Here is a 6066-nt window from a genome sequence, read left to right as displayed (position 1 = left end):
CTCTATTCATTCAATATTAAGTTTAAATATTCGTGTGTTTAATGCAGGTATGAATGATGAGGAGTTTCTTTCTTCTTTGTCACCGCAGAAGAGACAGTGGTACGTGGAGCGTCATCGCTCTGGCGCATCATCGCGCGTTCCTACTCCATCCGCATCTCCCTCTCTTTCAGAGCATTCGGCGCGCTCCGAAGCTTCTGCGTCGACGAGACGAGCTTCACACTCGTCTAGACACCGGCACTCTAGTGGTGGCGGTGGTGGTTGTTGTGGGGATTCCGCCACCGATGCCTCCACACCGCCTCGTGTTCGACGAGGCTCTTTACCCTCCCCTTCTTTGCCCGTCCCCACACCTGCCACAGCATCGCCATCTACGCCAGGTTTTGCACGGCTGATTGTTCCTAGAAGCTACACACCTCTACCTACTCCGCCAGGAGACACCCCACTCGACACTCCTCGCTTCGGGGCCCAGACGCCGGTGGAGACACCTGACGTCCGTACCCCCATCGACACGCCGCTAGAGACCCGTGCCGGGACACCCAGGTTCACGCGTCACCGGCCAGAGGGCTTGCCTTACTCCGTCGACATCAGCGGCGGCATCATCATGGATGATGACGGCAAGAAGGTGATCTCGCGCATGCATGGTCTTTGCTCTGAGCTGTTTGGACACTACATACTAAACAAATGGAGTGAAGTACCAAGCGATTTAAAAAACAGAGTCATCAGCATACTTCATGATGAGTTTACCGTTCCAACACGGGATCAGCGCTTCAATGAAGACCTGATGAAGATTCGAATGCGCGAATACTGCAAACACAAGCGTTTCGAAGTGCCAAAAGCAATCAAGAATGGGTGGAACAGGCCAGATTGGCTGGCCAAAGAAGATTGGAAGAATGCGAACAAAGCAGCGCGCGAGAATCCCGACAAGTGGAAGCAACAAAAGGATGCAGCCAGAGCGCGGGTAGAGGCAGGGCATCATTTGAGGCCGATTTTGTAAGTGTTTTCACATTGCTCTTTATGTTCGATAGTTTAGGGTTTATGAGTTTTTCAATTCTAACATAATGAAATCTTTGTATGTTTTGACAGTGGTCGATGACAGGACGTGATCCCACACCGTACGAGCGCGAGTACGCAGGCACGAAGGGCTTAAACGCCCTGATGGACATTCTCAGTTCTCGCGGCGGCATGGTTCGTATTAGGGTTTACTCTTTTTTATTTTTTGTATTGTTTTATAAATGTCGTTATATGTTTATACTTACTGAAAGCTGTCTTATTGTCTTTTTTTGCAGAATCCGACAGATACGCCGCTTGGACGCGATGAGACGTCTGACTAGACGACGTCATTTTAGCCGTGGCTAGATAGCATTAGTTTAGGGTTTCTCATAGCTTATGTATCATGAGACGGATTTTATACGTCTTTTTGAACCATGTATATTATTACATTTGTCGCCGCAGTTCCTTTTGCCAATCAATTCTTTATGCCTATGATGTTGTACAATTGTCATTATTACATTTGCCAATCAATTCATTTTGCCTATGATGTGTACAATTGTCAATTTTGCAAACAATGCGTCTTGTGGGTGACTATTTTGGGTCTATTATCTAGCCTTGCACTTTTTTTAAAAAGTGAATCAAGTACAATATGGTTGATGGGTGGCAGGGCATTCAATGTCCTGTCACCAAAAACAAATTCTCTCGGGCGTCGCTATAAGCGTCGCTATTTATGGCTCTGTAGCGTCGCTATTAGCGTCGCTATAGTTTTCAGTGTAAACGTCGCTATAACCGTCGCTATGAGCGTCGCTATGTGCGTCGCTATATAGCGACGCTTATAGCGACGCCTATAGCGATGCATATAGCGACGCTCGTAGCGACGGTTTTAGCGACGCCAGGGGTTATAAAAACCTAGTGTATTTCCGTTGCTAACAGCGTCACAAGAGCACACAACCTCTTGTAGTGTTTGTGACAAGTTGACCGCCATTGTCAGAAGTGTTCTTCGTAGATCTCGCAAGACAAGGTGTGTTGGCTGAATGTGCAGATTCCATACCAAATTTTTGAATAGTATCTGCAATAAACTTTGACTGTCGAAGGAATAAAATACCTTTTGTACGGTTCCGTTGGATTTGAATTCCTAGACACGAGTGAATCTCTCCAAGATCCACCATATCAAATGCAGAAGACAATAACTTTTTCACTTGCTGAAGAAATCCCAAATCATTGGAAATAAGGATGGTATAATACACATAAAGAGAAAGAATCACAAAACTCCTACCTTGGAGTTTTATGTATAAGTTGGGGTCTGACGAGCAAGAGATGAATCCTTTAGAGGTGAGAAAAAGATCAAATTTTGTATACCAGGCTCGCGAAGCTTGTTTGAGACCATATAGTCCCTTATGGAGTTCAGCAACAAGGTCTTCTTTACCTGGAATAACAAACCCTTCTGGTTGTTCTATATAAATTTCCTCTTCCAATTCACCATTAAGAAAAGCAGTTCGCACATCCATTTGATGAGATTCTAAATCAAATTGAACAGCAAATGCCAATAAAACTCGAACACTTGTAATGCGAACAACTGGTGAAAAAGTCTCTTGATAATCAACACCAGCTACTTGGGAGTAACCTTTTGCAACTAAACGCACCTTGAACTTGTCAAAAGATCCATCTGCTTTTACTTTTGTCTTATACACCCACTTACATTTAATAGTTGTACAACCAGGAGGTAATTCAGTTAGTATCCATGTACCTTTAGAGATAACAGAATCGTACTCTGCTTCCATAGCCTCTTGCCATTGATCCTTTTGTGATGAAGAGATAGCTTCATCATAAGTAATGGGATTTTCGAAAGTAGAAAAAGCATTATCAGCAATATCATCATCATAAACATGACATGAGCCATGTTCAAAATCAATAGGCAGATCAACAAAAATATCAATATCATCATTGGCAACATTCGGAATGGATGGTTGTGAAGAGGAAAGTTGCTCTATAGGAAGAGTTTCATCTTCTGAAAGAAATGGAAAAGCCTGAAGCAATGATTTAGTATCATTAGAATCATCCATGGACCATGAGCCTCCCATAAGCTGTTCATTAAAAGTAGCATCATGATTCACAATTACTTTCTTGGAGGAAGGGTCATAGAATTTGTAGCCTTTGGAAGTGTCAGAATATCCAATAAAAATAACTCTAAGACCAGGAGCATCAAGCTTTGTTCGTGTTTCTTTGGGAACATGAATATAAGCAATACATCCAAAGGTTCGAAAATGAGATACAGAAGGAATGTCACCTGTCCATGCTGTGATGGGTATCTTACCAGAGGGTGCAGTAGTAGGAAGATGATTCTGAATAAATACTGGTGTCAAAGTAGCTTCAACCCAGAAAACACGAGATAAGCCAGAATGAATCAGCATACATCTTACAGCATTGAGAATAGTGCGATTCTTTCGTTCAGCAACACCGTTCTGTTGAGGCGAATATGGAATAGTGTGTTCATGATGAATTCCACTGTCAGCACAGTAACTCACAAACTCTTGAGAAACATATTCGCCTCCATTGTCACTACGAAGCTTCTTAAGGTGACGACCAATTTGAAGTTCCGCAGCCTTGTGGAATTGTTTGAAAACAGATAAGGCTTCAGATTTTTGTCTAAGTAGAAATACAGTCGTATATCTTGAGAAATCATCAATGAAAGTAATGAAGTAGCGATATTGTGATCTCGAAGAAGGTAGAGGTCCACATATATCAGTATGAACAAGATCCAATATGTCATGAGAATGAGTTGTATTTGAAAGAGGAAAGGGTTTGCGATTGTGTTTCCCAAGAGCACAAAATTCACAAATTCCCATATGAGGATGGGCTTTAAGATCCATGCCATGAACAAGATCACGACGTTGAAGATCAAGGAGTTTTGAGAAATCAGCATGAACAAAACGGTGATGCCATACTTTGCAATCATGATCACCTGGAGCAGTGACAACATTTGCTACAGCATCGTTGAGAGAGAGTTCAAACAAATTACCATTTCGAGGAGCAATGGCTATAGTCTGTCCATCTTTCTCAATTCGGAATTTGGTATGATCAAATCCAACAAACAGACCAAGATCAACAAGTCTAGCAACTGAAAGAAGATTACGTTGAAGATCTGGTACATATAATACTCCTCGCAAAATTCGAGTGGAAGAAGATAAGGTACCAAGATATAAGTCTCCAATACCCTTTACTTGACAAGTAGTATCATCTGCAAGATAAACAACACGTTGAACTGGAAGTGGATGATAGTTATGGAGCCACTTAGACTGATATGTCATATTTCCTGTAGCACCAGAATTGAGAATAAAAGGTGATCCATCGCGTACATGAAGTATTCTGTCTGGAGCAACTGAACATAGGACGCAGCTTGTTTCTGGTACAATGTTGTTTCGATGTTCAGTAGCATATTCTCTATTCCGATCTATGTCGAATCAACGCTTATAGCACATATGAGTGGGATAATCAGATCGTCCACAATATTCACAAGAAGAAGAAGAAGAGTCTCTAGATAAACGTGATTGTTTTGTGGTAATATTGTGTTCTTCATCATATTGACGTGCCCAACAATCATCTTCAGTATGGCCATTTCTGCTGCAGTAAGAACATTGCTTATTAGGAAATTTGAGACAAGAGAAAATATTACCGCGACGGTCACCTGTGCGGTTTCCTCATTGAAATGGACGCCTTCGAGCATAAAAAGCCCGTTCTATCTGTTGTGACTCAGTCTCCTCTTGTGAACTCATAGTTGTATCATGACTAGCATTAGGACGTTCTTGACGTTGAGAGTATTCAATTAAAGGCATGTAGGCTTGGTCGAAATCAAGACCATCTTTATTAGAGAGAATAGTAACAATGTTATCTTTGGCTGAACTTTTTTTAGTTTGTACATGAGTTTTAGTTATATACAAGGCTCACTTCAAAAAACTCACTCACGGGCACTTACAGTAGCTCGACAGCTGTCACTAGACTAGCAACTTGCAGTGCATGTACATGTGCTTGCTAAAGTAAGCTAAAAAACCCACAAAAATAAATCCCACACGCCCTTTTGACATCGGGCGTCATGTCCGTATGTACAAATTTACAAAAAACGGGGTGTCAGAAATGCGCCCAACATAGTTTGCCACACCCCAGTCTGCTAGATCATTCATGATCAGCAGCACAAAAGAGATCCTGTAAACCACATGAGGGAGTCTTCAACTCATCTTCATCATTAACCACATGATCAGAAAATTCTTCAAAATAAGGCTCATCCTCAATCACAGTCATCAACCTTGCAATATACTTCTTCAACCTGTAGCCATTCACACGTGCTTTATGCGGGGTACCATCCAAGTAAGCAAGGTGATATGTGCCATTCGGAAACCTGTTTAAGACCAAGAAAGGACCTTGCCACTTGATTTGAAATTTCTTTTGAAAAGTGCTATCAAGCTTACTATTGTAACGAAGCACCATGTCACCCTTCTTGATGTCCTTGTTCTTTACCTTCTCATTTTCCTTTGCTTGACTCTTCTTCAAGACCTGCTCATAATGCTCAAAAGCTAACACCCTATCCAACTGCACACATTGCAAATATAAAAGTCTTTCCTTGAATGCATCCTTGGGCTCTTCTTCAAGCTTTAGCATCATCTTCAAGGATGGTATCTCCACCTCAATAGGAAGTAAAGCCTCTTTGCCAAAAACTAGATGGAAGGGAGAAAAACCAGTACCTGATTTGATGGCAGTCCTATAAGCCCATAGAGCACAAGGTAGCTCTAAATCCCAAGTCTTCACATTGTTTCTTGTCATCTTTGTAAGCATCCTTATGAGCTCTCCATTAAACCTTTCATTCATGCCATTGCATTGGGGATAATATGGAGTAGTAAACCTGCGATGCACATGAAGCTTTTCACATAAATAATCCACCAACTCTCCCCTGAAACCTGGACCCTTGTCAGAAAATAACTCCAATGGCATGCCAAATTTGCAGCAAATATCTTCATATATAAATAAGGAAACATCTTTACTCGTGATGTGCTTAACAGCTTTGGCTTCGGCCCACCTGGATAGATA

This window comes from Adiantum capillus-veneris, chromosome 21 (assembly GCF_014529385.1).
Source record: "Adiantum capillus-veneris isolate H3 chromosome 21, ASM1452938v2, whole genome shotgun sequence".
Lineage (NCBI taxonomy): Eukaryota > Viridiplantae > Streptophyta > Polypodiopsida > Polypodiales > Pteridaceae > Adiantum > Adiantum capillus-veneris.
This window is presented reverse-complemented; position numbering follows the sequence as displayed.